We start from the raw sequence: 22,551 nt of genomic DNA, 5'->3' as shown, positions 1-22,551 counted from the left end.
TCTTCAGATTGTCCACCTCCTGACTCGAAATCCACAAGAAAGTCCTTTTAATAGGAGGTAGGAGTTTCCTTCTTCCTGTTGCTCCTGGGGCTGGCTCTGCAAAAGGCACTTCTTTTCATTTCTTTTCAGACCAGCTGGCAGCAGAAGTATAAGGCAAGTAAAATCACTCTTGAAATTGCTTCTAGGAGGGTTGTGTCTCTTTCCCCAAAGCCCTTATTCCTCCAAATGGGCGTGTCCTGCTAGCCTGATCCTGTGAAAGAGAAAAGCCATACATACATAGGTGCTAAAGGTTTAGTATTTTCTTTCCACTGTCAAGAAATAGCAGAATTTCCCAAAGAAGATTTGGTCACATCACTGGAAGGTATAAAAAGACAGGAAAGTAACAGATGCATTTCAAAGCCTTATAATTTCAAATTGATGTGGGACTGTTTGGCAGAGAAATTGCTAAAGAGAAAGCCTTACCTTACATTGCAGTCATCTTTGGCATTCTGCCTGTTTTGTAGTGTTTAGGCCACTGTTTTTCTTTTTTCTTCTTCTCCTTTTTCCTTTCCTTTCCTTTCCTTTCCTTTCCTTTCCTTTCCTTTCCTTTCCTTTCCTTTCCTTTCCTTTCCTTTCCTTTCTTCTTTTCTAAGTGAGAGAGAGTGCATGCACACATGAGAGTAAAAGAGAAAGGGAGAGAGATGAGAAACATAATCTCGTAGTTGCAGCACTTCAGTTGTTCATTGATTGTTTCTCACATGTGCCTTGACTGAAGAGGCTCAAGCCAAGCCAGTGACCCTTGCTCAAGCCAGTGACTTTGGGCTCAAACCAGGGACCATCCCACACTCAAGCAAGCGTTAGACAAACTGGCAAGCCTACACTCAAGATGGCAAACTTGAGGTTTCCAACCTGGGTCCTCAGTGTCCCAAGTTGATGTTCTATCCACTGCACCACCACCACTCAGGTAGGCCAGTGTTTTTCTAAGTATATTTTTCTCACAACTTACATTAGAATCTACTGGGGGAAGTACTAAAATGCAGATTGTGGACACCTGGTGTTATGTCTCATTAAGCTTAGTGTTTTTAACTTGCTCTCAAGTAGACTGTCTTAATATATTTTATTATGTAATTTTTGAACAGATGTTATCTTTATATCACACAAAACTTTAAAAATATAAAAATGTATAAAATGAAAGCCTTGCCTGACCAGGCAGTGGTGCAGTGGATAAAGCGTCAGACTGGGATGTAGAGGACCCAGGTTGGTTTTTTGTTTTTGGTTTTGGTTTTTTTTTTTGCATTTTTCTGAAGCTGGAAACAGGGAGAGACAGTCAGACAGACTCCCGCATGCGCCCGACTGGGATCCACCCAGCACACCCACCATGGGGCGACGCTCTGCCCATCCTGGGTGTCGCCATGTTGCGACCAGAGCCACTCTAGCGCCTGGGGCAGAGGCCAAGGAGCCATCCCCAGCGCCCGGGCCATTTTTGCTCCAATGGAGCCTTGGCTGCAGGAGGGGAAGAGAGAGACAGAGAGGAAGGCGCGGCGGAGGGGTGGAGAAGCAAATGGGCGCTTCTCCTGTGTGCCCTGGCCGGGAATCGAACCCGGGTCCTCCGCACGCTAGACTGATGCTCTACCGCTGAGCCAACCGGCCAGGGCGAGGACCCAGGTTTGAGACCCCGAGGTCACCAGCTTCAGTGCAGGCTCCTCTGGTTTCAGCAAAAGCTCACCAGCTTGGACCCAAGGTTGCTGGTTTGAGCAAGGGGTTACTCAGTCTGCTGAAGGCCTATGGTCAAGGCACATATGAGAAAGCAATCAATGAACAACTAAGGTGTCACAATGAAAAACTGATAATTGATGCTTCTCATCTCTCTTCGTTCCTGTCCATCTGTCCCTATCTATCCCTCTGACTCTCTGTCTCTGTAAAAAAACAAACAAAAAAAAGAAAGTCTCTCTTGGATAAGTCAGTAGCTTTGTGAGCACTGAATGAGTGAATTTTGGATCCCAGTGTGTGTTTTTACTTGCCCGCCGGGTGCAAGCTAGGATTAAAGGTAATGGCCCACCAGTTCATGGCTCTGTTGTTTCATTACCATCTGTCCGAATCCAGTGCAAACCTGCATGGGCCAGGCAGCTGTGATGGTGGCCATGGCTACTGGCTTTACAGATGTAATGGATTACCTTGTACATACATCATTGTTCAGATATAGGATAAATGATCAAAAGTGGAGTTTCTTTTCTGGCTGATTTTGACAAACACTGGAACTTAAGAACCACTGGCTTTATTGCTGATGTGATAGGATTAATTTGCATTTAATTTAGCCTTTATATAAAAACTCAGAAAGGCAAAGCAGGAGTAAACCTCAGAGATCTTCTTGCTGTTTCACAAATGGGGAAATTGATTCTCTGATGGGGAAGGGACACCTGAAACTGGAACCAAAATCTCCTTACTCCTAAACCAGTGCTCTACTGCATGTGATTAACATCAACAAACTAATGTAAAGTGCTCTGTGTAGTGTACTATATGGTCTCTATCTGGAGAAGATGGGAACACATTGGAAAGATAATGCAATGGAGCCTGTTTGAAATACCAGATCTCTGCTATCATGGAATGGTAAACTTTCATAAACATCATAAATAGTCAAAATGTTTAATAAACTGTTGTGAACCACTGATCTCTTTCCCCAGAATAGAGAAAGGTCATTATTACTCTATTCAACTAATTTAATCCAAATTCAAGAAAAAGTTTGGGTTATTTCGTAGCTTTTTTAATGAGCTTCCTAGAGAAAGGAGGGGCTCACTAGTGACTTGTTACTAAAGACCAAACTGCTAAGGGAAATGACTTGGAGTTGGAAAATCTCAGTGAAGGTATAGTCTTATTCTGCAGATTCATTTCACAATATAGAGAGAGCTTCCTTGAGCAAATAGATGTCTTATATCTCTCTATCCCACCCAACAAAAATAAAGTAAAAAGAATATGGCGTTTCATGCAAATCTGTGGCATGCTCAAAGCTTATGATCAGATAAACTCAAGAGGATACTTTATGAATAATATATGTCAATGGAAATAAACAGATGGTTCACTTCTACTAAAAATAAAAAGCCCTTCTACCCTAGAAACTCTTCTCTATATTGGAGATTTTTCAATTGGATCTCTATAAGAGGCTTGCTGGCTCTCTCACCTTTTACTCATCATGGAGGCAAGATGGGATGGTTTCAAATTAAACCTTACCAATCTTTTTTTTTTTTTTTTCTGTATTTTTCTGAAGCTGGAAACGGGGAGAGACAGTCAGACAGACTCCCACATGCACCTGACCGGGATCCACCCGGCACGCCCACCAGGGGGCGATGCTCTGCCCCTCCAGAGGGTTGCTCTGTTGCGACCAGAGCCACTGTTAGTGCCTGGGGCAGAGGCTGAGGAGCCATCCCCAGCGCCTGGGCCATCTTTGCTCCAGTGGAGCCTAGGCTGCGGGAGGGGAAGAGAGAGACAGAGGAAGGAGAGGGGGAGGGGTGGAGAAGCAGATGGGCGCTTCTCCTGTGTGCCCTGGCTGGGAATCGAACCGGGACTTCTGCACGCCAGGCCAACGCTCTACCACTGAGCCAACCGGCCAGGGCCAAACCTTACCAATCTTAAAACTTTATAGATCCTTTTGTAGCAACGTCAACCTTGCTCTTATACCTTAGTCAGAAAAAGGGAAAGGTGTGTGTGTGCGTGTGCGTGTACGTGTGCATGTGTGTGTTTAAAACTAGGTGAATCATTTTCTTGGGTCTTTTGCAAAGATGCAGGACACTTTATCTCAAGTCTTAATGTCTGATCTCAGCATAAAAGGAACAAATATCTTAGTTGAAGTGTTCAGACAGACGTCAAGGAAACTTGGGATTTTGAACTGCAGAGGCTGTGTATACCAGCCAGAGAAGGAAGATGGATCCTTTATCCCAGGGGTCCCCAAACTTTTTACACAGGGGGCCAGTTCACTGTCCCTCAGACCATTGGAGGGCCGGACTATAAAATAATCTATGAAGGTCCTGGCCGGTTGGCTAAGTGGTGGAGCATCGGCCTGGAGTGCAGAAGTCCCAGGTTCGATTCCCAGCCAGGGCACACAGGAGAAGCGCCCATCTGCTTCTCCACCCCTCCCCCTCTCCTTCCTCTCTGTCTCTCTCTTCCCCTCCCGTGGCGAGCAGGGATGGCCCGGGTGCTGAGGATGGCTCCTTGGCCTCTGGTGGCGAGCAGGGATGGCCTGGGTGCTGAGGATGGCTCCTTGGCCTCTGCCCCAGGCGCTGGAGTGGCTCTGGTCGAGACAGAGTGATGCCCCGGAAGGGGCAGAGCATCGCCCCCTGGTGGGCGTGCCGGGTGGATCCTGGTCGGGTGCATGCAGGAGTCTGTTTGACTGTCTCTCCCCGTTTCCAGCTTCAGAAAAATACAAAAAATAAAATAAAATAAAATAATCTATGAACAAATCCCTTTGCACACTGCACATATCTTTTTTTTTTTCTTTTCTTTCCTGAAGTTGGAAATGGGGAGGCAGTCAGACAGACTCCTGCATGCGCCCGACCGGGATCCACCCGGCATGCCCACCAGGGGCTGACGCTCTGCCCATCTTGGGGCGTCGCTCTGCTGCAATCAGAGCCATTCTAGCGCCTGAGGCAGAGGCCACAGAGCCATCCCCAGCGCCCGGGCCATCTTTTGCTCCAATTGAGCCTTGGCTGCGGGAGGGGAAGAGAGAGACAGAGAGGAAGGAGAGGGAGAGGGGTGGAGAAGCAGATGGGTGCCTCTCTCCTGTGTGCCCTGGCCGGGAATCGAACCCGGGACTCCCGCACGCCAGGCTGACGCTCCACCACCGAGCCAACCAGCCAGGGCCTGCACATATCTTATTTTAAAGTTAAAAAACAAAACGGGAACAAATGCAATATTTAAAATAAAGAACAAGTAAATTTGAATCAACAAACTGACCAGTATTTCAATGGGAACTATGCTCCTCTCACTGACCACCATTGAAAGAGGTGCCCCTTCCGGAAGTGCGGCGGGGGCCGGATAAATGGCCTCAGGGGGCCGCATGCGGCCCGCGGGCCATAGTTTGGGGACCTCTGCTTTATCCCATTATCAGCCACTCTGTAGTTCTAATTTTGATGAGAACAAGACAACTGTTAAGTGGAGTGTTCCTTACTTAACAGTTTAATTCACTATAGCTATAACAGCCTTCTTTTTGTATAGTCAGCAATTACATGTCTCTTCTGAGAGGGAGCAGTGGGAGAAAAAGCCTTTAGAAAGTAGTGGGTGAAGCCCTGGCTAGGAAGCTCAGTTGGTTAGAATGTCATCTTGATATATCAAGGTTGAGGGTTTGATCCCCTGTCAGGGCACAAACAAGAGTTAACTAATAAATACATAAATGAGTGGAAAAACAAATCAATGTTTCTCTCTCTCTCAAATCAATCAATAAATAGAAATTTTAAAAAGAAATTAGCAGGTAAAAGCAGCTGAAGAGAATTAAATTGTTTTTTTTCCTTTAACTCTGAAGCATATTTGGCTTAATGCAACCAAGAAAGCTCAGAGCTGGGAACTCTTCACCTCCATTTCCTAGCCAGAAGGTGAACTGTTATTTTGTCAGTATCACAGTGTTAAGTCAAGAACCACTTGAGGCCCTGGCCAGTTGGCTCAGTGGTAGAGCATCAGCCTGGCATGTGTATATCTCGGGTTCGATTCCTGGTCAGGGCACACAGGAGAAGTGACCATCTGCTTCTCTCCTCCACTCCCTTCCCTTTCTCTTTCTCACTCTCTTCTCCTCCCGCAGCCATGACTCAGTTGGTTCCAGCACATCAGCTTCAGGCACTGAGGATGGCTTCTTGGCCACCACTTCAGACGCTAAATAATAGATCGGTTGTGATCAGGGTCCCAGATGGGCAGAGCACCGACCCCAGACAGGAGTTGTCAGGTGGATCCTGGTCAAGGTGCATATGGGAGTCTGTCTCTCTATCTACCCTCCTCTCACTCAGAAAAGACAAAAAAAAAAAAAAAAGAACTGCTCAATTGTTGAATTCATCTAACAATCTTTTGCCAAGTCCTATTCAGATCTTAGGCCAGTCTTTCTCAAAGTACAGTCCTTGGAACATATCTATCAGAATCATATGGCCCTGGCCGGTTGGCTCAGTGGTAGAGCGTCAGCCCAGCATGTATACATCCTGGGTTCGATTCCCAGTCAGGGCACACACAGGAGAAACCATCATCTGCTTCTCCACTCCTCCCCCTCTGACTTCTCTCTCTCTTTCTTTCTCTCTCTCTCTCTCTCTCTCTCTCTCTCTCTCTCTTGCTCTCTCCTTCTCTCCTCCTGCAGCCATGGCTAAATTAGAATGTGTTGGCCCCAGGCACTGAGGATGGCTCCATGGCCTCCAACTTAGGAGCTAAAAAAAAAAAACCCACAAAAAACAGCTCTAGTTGCAACAAAGCAAGGGCCCCAAATAGGCAAAGCATCTCACCTTAGTGGGCTTGCCAGATGAATCCCAGTCAGGAAGCATCCAGTAGTCTCTCTGCCTTCCCTCCTCTCACTAAACAAAACAAACAAACAAAAAATAAGAATAATACCGTATTTCTCCATGTATAACATGCTCCCATGTATAAGATGCACCTTAATTTTGGGGCTTGAAGTTTGAAGAGACAATGTATTACATAAAGTTATTGAACTCAAGTTTTATTCATCATAAAATTCATACAACTCTTCATCACTGTCAAAACTCCCATCCATTAGCTTGTCCTCATCTGTGTCTGATGACAAATCACTGTCTTCATATATTGCCTCATCCTCAGTTCCATCTATGGCATTTGAAATTCCACACTTCTTAATTTTTTTTTTTACAGAGACAGAAAGTGAGTCAGAGAGAGGGATAGACAGGGACAGACAGACAGGAACGAAGAGAGATGAGAAGCATCAATCATTAGTTTTTCATTGCACGTTGCAACACCTTGTTCACTGATTGCTTTCTCATATGTGTCTTGACCGTGGGCCTTCAGCAGACCGAGTGACCCCTTGCTCAAACCAGCAACATTGGGCTCAAGCTGGTGAGCCTTGCTCAAGCCAGATGAGCCTGTGCTCAAGTTGGCGACCTCGGGGTCTTGAACCTGGGTCCTCCACATCCCAGTCCGATGCTCTATCCACTGCGCCACCACCTGGTCAGGCGAAATGCCACACTTCTTTTTTTTTTTTTTTTTGTATTTTTTTTTTTTTTGTATTTTTCTGAAGCTGGAAACGGAGAGAGACAGTCAGACAGACTCCCGCATGCGCCCGACCGGGATCCACCCGGCACGCCCACCAGGGGCGACGCTCTGCCCACCAGGGGGTGATGCTCTGCCCCTCCAGGGCGTCGCTCTGCTGAGACCAGAGCCCCTCTAGCGCCTGGGGCAGAGGCCAAGGAGCCATCCCCAGCGTCTGGGCCATCTTTGCTCCAATGGAGCCTTGGCTGCGGGAGTGGAAGAGAGAGACAGAGAGGAAGAAGGGGGTGGAGGGTGGAGAAGCAAATGGGCGCTTCTCCTGTGTGCCCTGGCCGGGAATCAAACCCGGGTCCCCCACACGCCAGGCCAACGCTCTACTGCTGAGCCAACCGGCCAGGGCCATGCCACACTTCTTAAATGACTTGACAATGACCTCAATCTTCATATTATCCCAGGATCTTTTCACTCAGGTACAAACTTCTCCTATAGTTGGTTTCTTCACTCTTCCTGCTGGTGTCAAATTGTCCCCAGAAGACTTCATCCATTGGTTTCATCCATCTCTCATGGCAGCTTTGAAGGGTTTGTTAATGCTGACATCAAGTAATAAAAGAATCATATGGAAAACTTGTTTAAAAATGCTCAGACTGCCTGACCTATGGTGGCGCAGTGGATAAAGTGTCAACCTGAAATGCTGAGGTTGCCGGTTCGAAACCCTGGGCTTGCCGGGTCAAGGCACATATGGAAGTTGATGCTTCCTGCTCCTCTCCTCCTCCTCTCTCTCTCTCTCTCTCTCTCTCTCTCTCTCTCTCTCTTTCCCCTAAAATGAATAAATAAAATCTTTTAAAAAATAAAAAAAAATGCTCAGACTACTGAATCAGAATTTCTGGCAATGGGACCTAGGAATCTGAATCTCCTACACATTGTATATCTGTTATACCATAAAAGACAAGAACTGCTACACTAACTATGAGAAGCCTTTGCTAGGGGTTTCCTACTGCTACTCAATAGGTTCCAGATTGTAACCATGTATAAACACCATGATAATGGCGGAGTATGTTAACTAAGCACTTATTATATGCCAGCCAAGGTGCTAAGTGCTTTGGACATTTCTTTTTCTTTTCTTTTTTTTTTTTTAGTGAAAGAAAAAGAGACAGACAGGGACATATGGGCAGGAAGGGACAGAGATGAGAAGCATTAATTCTTCATTGTAGCACCTTAGTTGTGCACTGATTGCTTTCTCATATGTGCCTTGACTAGGATTGGGCACTCCATCCAAGCCAGTGACCCCTCGCTCAAGTCAATGACCTTGGGCTTCAAGCCAGTGACTTATGGGCTCAAGCCAGGGACCATGGTGTCATGTCTATGATCCCACGCTCAAATCAGCAACCTCACACTCAAGCTAGTGAGCCCACGCTCAAGCCAGATGAGCCTATGCTCAAGTGGGCGATCTCGGGGTTTTGAACTTGGGTCCTCAGTATTCCAGGCCAACCTTCTCTTCACTGTACCACCACCTAGTCAGGCTGTACATTTCTGTTGCATATTTAAACTTTGAAATTACCAAGTAAGGTAGGGGACATTGTCTGTATCTCATAGATATGGAAATCAAAGCTTGAAGAATTTAAGGAAAAACAGCTAGTAAGTTGCAGACCTGGGAATTGATCCCAGGTCTCTCTATCTCCAAAAGCTGTAATAGTGCTTAATACTCTTAAGAGACACCACAAAATGTCTAGATGAGGAGTTGGCAGTTATGAAGTAATGTAGCATAAGTGTAATTTCAATTTGTCACCAGGTCTTTCTTTCAAATATTTTTTTTCCCCCTCTGTCCTCATATTCAATCTTTGGCACTCACCACTTATTTCTGAATGTAAACCTGAATCCTCTTCTTAGCTGACCTTTTGGTATTCTGGACACTGATATTTGTTTGGGTTCATGCTCCATTACAAAAAAGAGTTGATTCAAAGCATCTTTTCATGTAATAGATACATGACTGCATGTGTCTGAATTCTCTCTTGAATGCCAGATTCTAACTGCCTGAAACACAACTGCCAATTTTGCTGACACAATGTTTACTTCCCCGCTAAGTTTTCTAACTACCTACTTTTACAGAGTCAGTCCTAAATATTTGGTTGCACATTTATGTTGGTTTTCAGGGGAAAAAAAAGTAACTGAAAACTTATGTTTAAACAAATTGGATATCACTATTTTACAATTCAACTGATCATTTCATGATAATGTTGCTTTCTTTGAAAACATCAACCATCATAATTCACCAATATACTGGCCTTCAAGAGGCTGCCACAGACCTGCTGATAGAAACTTGCCTATCTGTAAACAAAGACATGTTATTTTTTATTTTGTTATTATTTTTAATGAGAGAGACAGACAGGAAGGGAGAGAGATGAGAAGCACCAATTTTTTGTTGTGGCATCTTAGTTATTCATTGATTGCTTTCTCATATGTGCCTTGACCCGGGGGCTCCAGCCAAGCCAGTGACCGCTTGCTCAAGCCAGCGACTTTGGGCTCAAGCCAGCAACCATGGAGTCATGTCTGTGATCCCACTCTCAAGCCAGGTACCCTGCGCTCAAGCCAGTGAGCCTGCGCTCAAGCTGGCGACTTTGGGGTTTTGAACCTGAGTCCTCAGTATCCCAGCCTGATGCTCTACCCACTGCACCACCACCTGGTCAGGTGAGTTTGCTATTTTTAGAAAGGGCATTTATCGTTAACCTCTAATAATGTCAAGTGAATAAAGAGTATAGCCAGTGTAGATGATAACAGATAGTAACCCCAATTGAATGGATAGTATTTGACAAGTATGTTCTTCCTCTCTGGGTCTCATCTGAAATTGCAGGACCTTGGATTAGATGACAGATAAAGGTCTTTCTATCTCTAAACGCTTAGAACAAAACACCCAAAGTGGCCAACCTCCTAGATCAATCTTCCCACTAGTATTCCTATTAGTTTGTTACATGCTCAACTGCTCTAATAAGAAAACCTAAAATATTGTGGCTGACGCAAGTTGAAATTTTGGGTTTTTTCCCTCTCACTTCAGAGTCCAAGTAGATGGGCCAGGGATGGTATGGAGGTTTGAAGATGTTAAGGGCACAGACTCCTTCTATATTTTTTCTCCCCACCCTGTTAACATTCTAATTCATAGAAAGAAAGAGCACGGGCTGTGGAAAACATGCTTCTTTTTTTTTTTTTTTTTGTATTTTTCTGAAGTTGGAAACGAGGAGGCAGTCAGACAGACTCCCGCATGCGCCTGACCGAGATCCACCCAGCACGCCCACCAGGGGGCGATGCTCTGCCCATCTGGGGCGTCTCTCTGTTGCATCCAGAGTCATTCTAGCGCCTGAGGCAGAGGCCATAGAGCCATCCTCAGCACCTGGGCCAACTTTGCTCCAATGGAGCCTTGGCTGCGGGAGAGGAAGAGAGAGACAGAGAGGAAGGAGAGGGGGAGGGGTGGAGAAGCAGATGGGCGCTTCTCCTGTGTGCCCTGGCCGGGAATCAAACCTGGTACTCCTGCATGCTAGGCCGACACTCTACCACTGAGCCAAACAGCCAGGGCTGCTTCTTTCTTTTAAGGGCACAATTCAAAAGCTGCATGAATCAATTCTATGGCAGTTCTACTAGCTAAGAAGCCAGACACTTGGCCACATCTAGCTGCAAGGGATGTTGGAAAAGGCAATCTACCTGGGCTATCTTGTGCTGTTATCACTATAAGAAAATGTGAGAATAGATAGTATGAGGGGTCAGTAGGCAGTCTTTATCAAAGAACTATATTATAAATGAGTAAGCTTGTTTATGTCTTTTTCCCCAAAGACTCCTTCTTAGTCCACTGGCTGTTTCTTACTGGCTGTAACCAAGAAACAAGATTCTTTATTTTAGGTGGTGAACACACAATACAATATACAGATGACATATTATAGAGTTGTACACTTAAAACCTATATAATTTTATTACCAATGTCATTCCAATATGTTTAATATTATTTTTAAAGGAGGTTATTGATGAAAGGGATAGAACAGAGTCCCAGGGCCTGCTGATAAATAGGCCAGCTTCAAGTGGACTTTGACTTCTGGAGAGGCAGAATATCTGTTCTCCAACATTCTATCATATGTAACGTCTGATTGAGCTGCTGGAGGGAAACACCAAGATCTTTGAATGAATTTCTTCCTTCAGGCTAATTTAAACCATAGGAATTATTTCCAGGGTATTTGTAAAAACTGGTTTTCAGCCTGACCTGTGGTGGCGCAGTGGATAAAGCATCAACCTGGAAATGCTGAGGTCGCCGGTTCGAAACCCTGGGCTTGCCTGGTCAAGGCACATATGGGAGTTGATGCTTCCAGCTCCTCCCCACCTTCTCTCTCTGTCTCTCTTTCCTCTCTCTCTCCCTCTCTGTCTCTCTCTTTCCCTTTCTCTCTCCTCTCTAAAATGAATAAATAAAATTTAAAAATTTTTTTTAAAAAAGAACTGGTTTTCATTTTTGGTTCATTTGTATCAATGTATATGATATTTACTGTATTGGTAATAGGTATTTTTTCTTTCATTTTTTCTTTTTTAATTTAATGAGAGGAGGGGAGGTAGAGAGATAAGACTCCCACCTGTGCCTGACTGGGATTCACTCAGCAAGCCCATTAGGGGGCAATGCTCTGCCCACCTGAGGCATCATTTTGTTGCTCAGCAACCGAGTTCTTCTTAGCACCTGAAGCGGAGGCCATGGAGCCATCCTTAGCACCAAGGGCCAGCTCACTCCAATTAAGCCATGGCTGCAGGAGGAGAAAAGAGAGAGAGAGAAGCAAGAGGGGATGGGGTAGAGAAGCAGATGTGTGCTTCTCCTGTGAGCCCTGACCAGGAATTAAACCCAGGACATTCACATGCCAGGCCGACGCTCTACCACTGAGCCAACTGGCCAGAGCCAGAATTAGGTATTAAGAGCCTGCGGTTTTGTATCAGATCAGTATGGCTTTAAGGAATCCTAACCCTTCTGAGATTTTGTTTCTTTATTTTTTATAAGTAGAGTAAAATAATCTAATCAAGGATGGTTGTGAGCATTATGTGATTCAGAAACTATGCAATTGCCCATTGCATATATTAGGCAATCAAAAATATTTTTTATTTTATTTTTTTATTATTTATTTATTTATTTATTTTTTATTTATTTATTTTTTTTTGCGTTTTTCTGAAGCTGGAAACAGGGAGAGACAGTCAGACAGACTCCCGCATGCGCCCGACCGGGATCCACCCGGCACGCCCACCAGGGGCAACGCTCTGCCCACCAGGGGGCGATGCTCTGCCCATCCTGGGCGTCGCCCTGTTGCGACCCTCCTGGGTGTCGCCATGTTGCGACCAGAGCCACTCTAGCGCCTGGGGCAGAGGCCACAGAGCCATCCCCAGCGCCCGGGCCATCTTTGCTCCAATGGAGCCTTGGCTGCGGGAGGGGAAGAGAGAGCCAGAGAGGAAGGCGCGGCGGAGGGGTGGAGAAGCAAATGGGCGCTTCTCCTATGTGCCCTGGCCGGGAATTGAACCCGGGTCCTCCGCACGCTAGGCCGATGATCTACCGCTGAGCCAACCGGCCAGGGCCTATTATTTATTTATTTTTTTTAGCAAGAGACAGACATAAAGACAGACAGGAACAGACAGACAAGAAGGGAGAGAGATTGTTGCTGCATCTTAGTTGTTCATTGATTGCTTTTCATATGTGCCTTAACCACGGGAATCCAGCCAAGCCAGAGACCCCTTGCTCAAGCCAGTGACCTTGGGCTCAAGCTAGTGATCATGAGGTCATGTCTATGATCCCACGCTCAAGCCAGCTACCTGTGTTCAAGTTGGTGAACCCATGCTCAGGCCAGATGAGCCTACACTCAAGCTGGTGACCTCAGGGTTTTGAACCTGGGTCCTCAGCATCCTAGACCGATGCTTTATCCACTGCACCACTGCTTGGTCAGGCAAAAAGTATTTTTTTAATTATTAACATCATCAACAACATGAATAGTTCATTTATTAAGTGCCTATTTTGTATGTGCCAAACACTTTGCTAGCTTCTACATAAATAACTGATTCATGGATACATCTTTTAACATCTAGGATTCATAGAAAGCTACTTAATAAGTACAGTTTACCCTTGAACAACATGGGTTTGAACTGCAGGGGTACACTTAGACAAAGATTTTAAAAATAAATATCATACATAAATGCATTTTTTTTCTTCATGATTTTTTCTTTTTGTGACAGAGTCAGACAGAGAGACAGATAGGAACAGACAGCAGACAGGAAGGGAGAGAGATGAGAAGCATCAATTCTTTGTTGTGACACCTTAGTTGTTCATTGATTGCTTCCTCATATGTGCCTTGACTGCAGGGCTACAACAGACCAAGTGACCCCTTGCTTGAGCCAGCGACCTTGGGCTCAAGCTGGTGAGCTGTGCTCAAACCAGATGAGCCCACACTCAATCTGGCGACCTTGGGGTCTTGTATCTGAGTCTTCCGTGTCCCTGTCTGATGCTCTATCCACTGTGCCACCACCTGGTCAGGCTATGATTTTCTTAACATATTCTTTTATCTAGCTTACTTTATTATAAGGATACACTATATAATACATATAACATAAAAATATATGTTAATCTGTTTATGTTATTGGAAGGCACTGGTCAACAGGAAGCTATCTTAGTAATTAAGTGTTGGAGGAGTCAAAAGTTATATGTGGATTTTCGACTGCACGAGGTTCGGTTCCCTTAACCCCCATATTATTCAGGGTCAGCTGTAATAGCTTTATTGAGGCTTTGTGAATAAACGTGGGTTACTGCTCTCACTTAATGGAGATCAAAAAAAAATTTTTTTTATGTCTAGCAAAGAGCTTGGTTTGAATGAAGGTACCAGGAGAAAGTGAACCAATGGTCCTAATTTGATGATAGTTCTCTTTTTCCTTCAATAAAGCTCAATTTATTTAGTTTTTCCTGCCATTTTAATATTTCACCTGTCACTTCTGTCAGAGAAAATGTGATGTCTCAAAATTGTAAATATTAAAAGTCGTAAACATTTCCCCTCTCTGAATCAAGCTACCTTTGAGATTGGTAGTATTTTAAATGCCAGCCAGCCATTTACTTACTGTGTGACTTTAATTTTTTCCATCTTCTGAAACTCACTTGTCTTCCTTTATAAAATGAGTATATTAATAATACATACTTCATAAGTTTGTGATGAGGATCAAGTGAGATAATGCATGCAAACTGCTTAATATGGTACCTGGCAAATAATAATCAAAAAATGTTACCTTTTCATTCACACATTCATTCAATGAGTATTAATTAAGTGCTATGAATGAGCTAGGTGCTGTGCCTTCCAAAATCTTCTGATGTCACTGTGAAACCAAGACAAGAGATAAATGAAATGTTAAATATAAAGTTCAGTGTGACCCATAACAAACAAAAGATGAGAAAATCAGGAGACGAAGAGGTTATTGTGTCCCAGAGCAGTGTTTTTAAAACTTTCTTGGCTTTGGCCCTGGCCGGTTGGCTCAGCGGTAGAGCCTCGGCCTGGCGTGCGGGGGACCCGGGTTCGATTTCCGGCCAGGGCACACAGGAGAAGTGCCCATTTGCTTCTCCACCCCCCCTCCTTCCTCTCTGTCTCTCTCTTCCCCTCCCGTAGCCAAGGCTCCATTGGAGCAAAGATGTCCCGGGCGCTGGAGATGGCTCCTTGGCCTCTGCCCCAGGCGCTAGAGTGGCTCTGGTCGCGGCAGAGCGACGCCCCGGAGAGGCAGAGCATCGCCCCTGGTGGGCGTGCCGGGTGGATCCCGGTCGGGCGCATGCGGGAGTCTGTCTGACTGTCTCTCCCCATTTCCAGCTTCAGAAAAATACCAAAAAAAAAAAAAAAAAACCAAAAAAACTTTCCTGGCTTAAGTCTCACTTCCTTCAAACTCTAGAGCCTTTTTTTTTTTTTGTTCACTATTTGAAAATCAGTAGACTAGAGAAAATAAGAGTTCATTTGATAGAGGGGAAGGGACAAGTAATAATGGAAGAACAGCAAGCTGGGACAGATTGTGGAGGCCTTGAATGGTCAGACAGAGAATTTGGTCTTGATTGCTTTAGCTCACAGTTTCCTAACCCACGTGCCAGGATTACAGAGACGCTCCCTCACTAGTGACCTGAGCTTGCAAGTGGCATGTTTGTCTGTCTCTCATGGCATGCTATATAAATATAACCATTTGCTATGCCTGCCATGCCTTGCAAAGGAAGCACCGCTCTAGATTTCCCAGAGGCCACATTGTTGGGTAGGGATTTGGAAGAATGTGCCCCTGTCAGAGGGAAGGATAAAGAAACTTGAATTAGAGTACAGAGGGTTGCTTAACACTTGAGTCACACTGGGAAAGGTCTAAATCCAGGGTCCTTCTCCCATCTTCCCCACTATCTAATGATGGCAGACTGCCAGTGCCACTCTCTCCACTGTCTACAAACCTAACTTGATCTCTATTGACAAGAGAAAGGAAAAAGAAAACTTAGTGCCCACCCAGTCAAGCCAGCCCTGTGGGAAAAGTCTTTGAAGATAGGATCACAGTTCAGTATCTGGTGTAAACTAGCAGGCTCTATTTTTTTTTTTTTTTAATATGGAACGCTTCACGAATTTGCGTGTCATCCTTGCACAGGGGCCATGCTAATCTTCTCTGTATCGTTCCAATTTTAGTATATGTGCTGCCGAAGCGAGCACTAGCAGGCTCTATTTATTGTATAAAAATTATTGAGCACACTTTTCTTTTCCTTAACCCTAAGTAAGGTATCTTAGGGTTTCATGTCAGTGGTTTTGTATTTTATTAAATAAAATAGGTGTTTGTTTCCTGCTTGATTGAGGTTTGGTGGGGTTTACCAGAATTTTCCCTTTTTATAAGATTTTTACTTTTTTTATTTGTTGATTTTAGTGAGAGAAGAAGGGGGAAGAGAGACAAACAGAGAGACAGACAGACAGGAACATAGATCTGTTCTTGTGTGTGCTCTGATCGGGGATCAAACAGCAACCTCTGCACTTTGGGATGATGTTCCAATCAACAGAACTATCCAGCCAGTGCTCAAGTCTTCTCTTTATACGTCTCTTTTTTTTTCTCTGTATTATCAGAGTTCTTGACTGTAAGCAGGAGAAATAGATTATAGATAACATAATGAAACAAAACAAAAAAGGAATTTATTAAAAGACATTGGGGTTAGCCCTGGCCGGTTGGCTCAGTGGTAGAACATTGGCCTGACGTGTAGGAGTCCCGGGTTCGATTCCGGCCAGGGCACACAGGAGAAGAGCTCATCTGCTTCTCCACCCCTCCCCTCTCCTTCCTCTCTGTCTCTCTCTTCCCCTCCCGCAGCCAAGGCTCCATTGGAGCAGAGTTAGCCCGGCGCTGAGGATGGCTTCCATGGCCTCTGCCTCAAGCGCTAGAATGGCTCTGGATGCAACAGAGCAACGCCCCAGATGGGCAGAGCATCGCCCCCTGGTGGGCGTGCCGGGTGGATCCCGGTCGGGCGCATGCGGGAGTCTGTCTGACGGCTTCCTTGTTTCCAACTTCAGAAAATGCAAAAAAAAAAAAAAAAGACATTGGGGTTGCACAGGGCTCCCCAAATCAGGGGGAACTTGGAAGACGAGATTCAAAGGATGATGTGAATCGAAATGGTCCCAGGGGCCACAAGGAAGCACACAAACTTCTCCAGAGTCTTTGTCCAGTGGAAGGGAAAGAGGAATTAAGGATCTTTATCTTTCAACCTCTAGTTGAGGCAGAGGACTGTGTCCCACTAAGAACTCACATCTTGGGAGTTCACCTTTCCACTAGAAAGAGGATGAATGGCAGCAAGCAAACATGTAAACTAACAAGCAGAGCAATATTCTTTAGAGCCTCCCACACAATATTTTTCATATTACAGGTGGTAACACATTGTTGAGATGTGAGATTATTTTCATGGATGTCCAATTAGCTTTTTGGTTTAATTTTTAACAGCTTTATTGAGGTATAATTAACAAAATTGCACATATTAAAGTATAAAGTTTGATAAGCTTTGACATGTGTATATACCCATAAATCAGGACAATCAAAATAATTGACATAATCAATACATCAATACAATCAAATGATTAACATATCAATTACCTTCCCCAAGTTTCTTCAAGCCTCTGGGTAATCCCTTGCTTCTGCCCTATTCTTTCTCCAGGCTCTGTTCTCAGGCAACCACTGATCCACTTTCTGTCACTGTAGAGTAATGTGCATTTGCTAGAATTCTGTGTAAATGCAATTATATAGTATGTACTCTTTTTTTTGGATAGGTTCTTTCACTAAGCATAATTATTTAAAGATTCATCCTTGTGGTTGTATGTATCGATAGTTCATTCCTTTTTGTTGATGAATTGTATTCCACTTGAATGCATACAACACAATTTGTCCTTTCACCTGATGATGGAAATTTGATTTGTGTGATGGTGAGTTTTAGGCTATAGTCCGCAATTATTCAAACTTTACCTAGGTACTGCTGTGGAGATATTTTGCTGATGGGATTAATGTTAAGACTCAGATGACGTTAGGTAAAGGAAATTATCCTGTATAATCTTAACAGGCCTGGTTCATTCATTTGAAAGGCCTGAAGAGCAAAACTGAGGTTTTCTTGAAGAACTTTTTCCTATGGAATGCAACTTCAATTGTTCACAGAAGTCACATAAGTGACGTTATTGTATTTGCTCTTTATCAAACTGAGAAAGTTCCCTTCTATTTCTAGTCTGCTTCAAATCTTTATCAGAACTGGATCTTTGTCAAAAGTTTTTTTGCATCTTTTGAGATCTTCATATGATTTTTCATCTTTTGTTTGTTAATATGGTGAGTTATATTAACTGATTTTCTTTTTGTAACTATATTTTAATTTGTTTGTTGATTTTGAAGAGAGAGAGATTGAGTTGTTCCACTCATTTATGTATATTTACTGGTTAATTCTTTTTTATTTATTGATTTTTAGAGAGAGGGGAGAGGGAGAGAGAGTGAGAGAGAGAGAAAGAAAGGGGAGGAGCAGGAAGCACCAACTCCCATATGTGCCTTGACCAGGCAAGCCCAAGGTTTCGAACCGGCAACCTCAGGGTTCCAGGTCGACGCTTTATCCCACCGTGCCACCACAGGTCAGGCTACTGGTTAATTCTTTTTTTTTTTAATTTTTATTTATTTTATTTTATTTTTTTTACAGAGACAGAGAGAGAGTCAGAGAGAGGGATAGACAGGGACAGACAGACAGGAACGGAGAGAGATGAGAAGCATCAATCATTAGTTTTTCATTGCACATTGCAACACCTTAATTGTTCATTGATTGCTCTCTGATACGTGCCTTGACCGCGGGCCTTCAGCAGACCAAGTAACCCCTTGCTGGAGCCAGTGACCTTGGGCTCAAGCTGGTGAGCTTTTGCTCAAACCAGATGAGCCCACGCCCAAGCTGGCGACCTCGGGGTTATGAACTCGGGTCCTCTGCATCCCAGTCCGACGCTCTATCCACTGCACCACCGCCTGGTCAGGCATACTGGTTAATTCTTGTATGTGCCCTAACCAGAGGTCAAACCTGCAACCTTGGTATATCAATCCTACACTCTATCAAACTGAGCTACTCAGCCAGGGTGAATGATTTTCAAATATTAAACAAATCTTACATTTCTGAGATAAACTTTATAGCTGGTTATAATGTCTCCTTTTTTCATGTTATTGGACTTGATTTATTAAAATTTGTTTTAGAATCTATTCGTCTAGGTTCATGCAGAATCTTGGTCTGCAGCTTTCTTTTCTTGTACTGACTTTGGTAATACTGTCCTCATAGAATAACTTTAGAAGGTTTCCCTCCTCTTAAATGTCTGGTAGAATTCACCAGCAAAGTAATCTGGGCCTGGAGTTTCATTGTGGGAAGGGTTTTAACTACAAATTTAATTTCTTTAATAGAAAACGTACTGTTCAGTTTACCTATTACTTCTTGAATTAGTTTTCATAGATTGTGTCTTTCAAAAAATTTGTGCATTTCATCTAAGGTGTTGGGTTTTTAGGAATATAGTTATTCATAATGTTTTTCATTTTCCTTTTAATATTCATATTGATATCAGTTCTCATTAATTGGTAATTAATTGTTAATTTGGTGATAGGTAATGGTCCATCTTCATTCTTTTACATGTGTATCTCTAGTTTTTCTGCCACCATTTGTTGAAAAGTCTGTCCTTCTCTATTGATTCATCTTAGCACTAATTATTTTACCATATATGTAATGGTTTATTTCTGAGCTCTCCTATTTAAGTGGTCTATACCTCTATCTTTATGCCAATACTACACTGTTTTCTGTTGGTTGGTAAGTTGGTTTTATTTTGTTTTGGCCTTGTGGTTATGAATTAGAATTTGCTAGAAGGTTAGGTAAATATTTTGGAATAATTGCTAAAAAGCCTTTTAGTATCCTAACATTTTATATGTTCAGTACCACACCGTTTTTGATTACTATAGCTTTGTAGTAAGTTTGAAATAGGGAAGTGTGGGGTGTGCTCCCCTTATTCTTTTTCAAAATTTGTTATTCAGATCCCTTGAGATTCCATAAAAAGAATTGGATTTTAAAAAATTATTCTGCCTAACCAGGCGGTGGCACAGTATATAGAGCGTTGGCCCGGGATGCTGAAGACCTAAGTTCAAAACCTCAAGGTCACTGGCTTGAGCCTAGGCTCATCCAGCTTGAGCATGGCCTCACCAGCTTGAGCACAAGGTCACCTACATGAATATGGGATCATAGACATGACCCCATGGTTGCTGGCTTGAGCCCAAGGTCACTGGCTTGAGGAAGTGGTAACTGGCTCAGCCAGAGCCCCCTAGTCAAGACATGTATGAAAGCAATCAATGAACAACTAAAGTGCAGCGACATGTGTCTCATTTCTCTCCCTTCCTGTCTGTCTGTCCCTCTCTTGCCCTCTTTCCCTTGCTAATAAAATAAAATAAAAATAAAAAGATCTGCAAATAATGTCAGTAAGATTTTGTATGATTCATTTTTTAAATGAGCAAAAGATTTGAATTAACTTTTCTCCAAAAAAGGAAAAAAAATACCAGTGGCAAATAAGCACATGAAATGATGTGCAATATTATTAACATTAGGGTAATGCAAATCAAAATTGTAACAACATACTACTTCACATCCACTAGACTGTCTATAACTTTTTTAGTTATAGTTTAATAGCAGTTTAATTTAATAGCAGGCATTGATGAGGATTTGGAGAAATAAGAACCTTCATACATTTCTAGTGGGAATATGCAGCCACTTAGCAAAACAGTTTGGCAATTCCTCAAAAAGTTAAATACAGAGTTATCATATGGCAAAACAAGTTTACTCCTACATATAATTGAAACTGTATGTTCACACAAAAGTTGTATATGAATGCCCCTGACAGTGTTATTCAAAATGACCAAAACTTGGATATAACCCAGGTATTCATCAATGTATAATGGATGAACAAAATGTGGTATTCACACGATGGAATATTATTTTGCCATAAAAAGGAATAATGGCCTGACCAGGCGGTGGCATAGTAGATAGAGCGTCAGATTGAGACACAGAGGACCCAGGTTCGAAACGAGATCACCAGCTTGAGCACGGGGTCATCTGGTTTGAGCAAGGCTCACCAGCTTGAGCCTGAAATCTCTGGCTTGAGCAAGGGGTCACTCACTCTGCAGTAGCCCCCTGGTCAAGGCACATACAAGAAAGCAATCAGCCTGACCTGGTGGTGGTGCAGTGGATAGAGTGTCGGACTGGGATGTGGAGAACCCAGGTTCGAGAACCCGAGGTCGCCAACTTAAGCACAGGCTCATCTGGTTTGAGCAAAAGCTCACCATCTTGGACCCAAGGTCGCTGGCTCAAGCAAGTGGTTACTCGGTCTGCTGAAGGCCCACGGTCAAGGCACATATGAGAAAGCAATCAATGAACAACTAAGGTTTCACAACGAAAAACTGATGATTGATGCTTCTCATCTCTCTCCATTCCTGTCTGTCTGTCCTTATCTATCCCTATCTCTGACTCTCTCTCTGTCTATGTAAAAAAAATAAATAAATAAATAAAAAGGTTGACTACCCCTGCTTTAAATGGTGTCATATGAGAAACATTCTTGTTTTCTAGCCAATTTTATATCACATCACATTCAATCCAGTCTTGTCTTAATTGAAATCTTCAATGTTATTTCTGATGTAGGATGTTCTACACGCCCCTCCGTTCAGGCATGCACTGCAGCCAGAGAGACTTGAGTTCTTTCTGTTCTTCAGTTTTTTCTCCCCTAATGCTTCTTATTTCTTCAAGAAGGGAGCAGTGTGAAGCAGTGGTTAGAAGAAAGGAATATTTTTTTAGTGTAACGGGTAGATTTGACCTTTCTGTCCTCTGTCTGATAGCCATGCAAGTGCCTCTTATGGGCTTTTATGGGTGCCACCCCTCATAGATGTCATATTCTCCTTCTGGCTTTGTACAGTTTCTACTCTTGGCTGCTGACATCCATGAGTTTTATCCCCAAGTATTAATTTAATTTTTGTCCGTAAAAATGGAATAAGAAATATTAGAGTGAATGTAGTATGTCGAGCTATTATTTCATGGAAATTTTGTGTCAGTTATATACATTGGTGTATATATGTGTAGGTTGCAGTGTAAAATGTATTTGTGATCTAAGAACTAAGGAATCTACTCCTAAAAAAAGTTCAAATTTAGTGGTGGGAAAGGCATCAAGCTCAGGAGACCAAGTTTCTGTTCTTAATGTTACAGTGAGCTTCCTGGTGACCTGGAGCAAAACCTTAACTTTTCTCTGGACCTCATGCTCCTTTTCTTGCAAATGAGGGTGTTGGACTCTAATATCCCTACCTCTCCTCCTGTTGCAACAACAGTAAAAACTAACACCTACTGAGCTTTAACAATGTGTCAGGCATTGTTCTAAACACTTTCTGTGCATTGAATAATTTAATCCTTACCATAGGTCCATGATGTGGGTAATTTTGTTATCATCCCTATTTACAGGTGAGGAAATAGCCCCAGAGAAGTTTAGTGGTAGAGCTGGAATTTGAATCCAAGCCCGGCTGGCTCTAAAAGCCATGTTCATAACCAGTAGTATTCCTGGTGTACAACTCTGAGTCAGTGGGACTACACTGCCTTTTCAGCTGAAATTTTTTTTCTTTTTTTTTTTTTTTGTATTTTTCCGAAGCTGGAAATGGGGAGAGACAGTCAGACAGACTCCGCATGCGCCCGACCGGGATTCACCCGGCACGCCCACCAGGGAGCGATGCTCTGCCCCTCCGGGGCATCGCTCTATTGCGACCAGAGCCACTCTAGCACCTGGGGCAGAGGCCAAGGAGCCATCCCCAGCGCCCGGGCCATTCCTGCTCCAATGGAGCCTC

General features: G+C 43.5%; 1 non-coding gene across 1 annotated transcript; it reads right to left on the bottom strand.

Annotated features, from left to right (window-relative positions):
• Positions 1-15,765: 15,765 nt before the first annotated feature.
• On the bottom strand, positions 15,766-15,872 carry LOC136317941 (U6 spliceosomal RNA). Its single transcript, XR_010727931.1, has one exon. It is a non-coding gene; the product is annotated as a U6 spliceosomal RNA (small nuclear RNA).
• Between the last annotated feature and the right edge of the window lie 6,679 nt (positions 15,873-22,551).

Source organism: Saccopteryx bilineata, chromosome X (genome assembly GCF_036850765.1).
Source record: "Saccopteryx bilineata isolate mSacBil1 chromosome X, mSacBil1_pri_phased_curated, whole genome shotgun sequence".
Lineage (NCBI taxonomy): Eukaryota > Metazoa > Chordata > Mammalia > Chiroptera > Emballonuridae > Saccopteryx > Saccopteryx bilineata.
The sequence above is the reverse complement of the archived record's forward strand: the minus strand, read 5'-3'. Positions and strand labels throughout refer to the sequence as shown.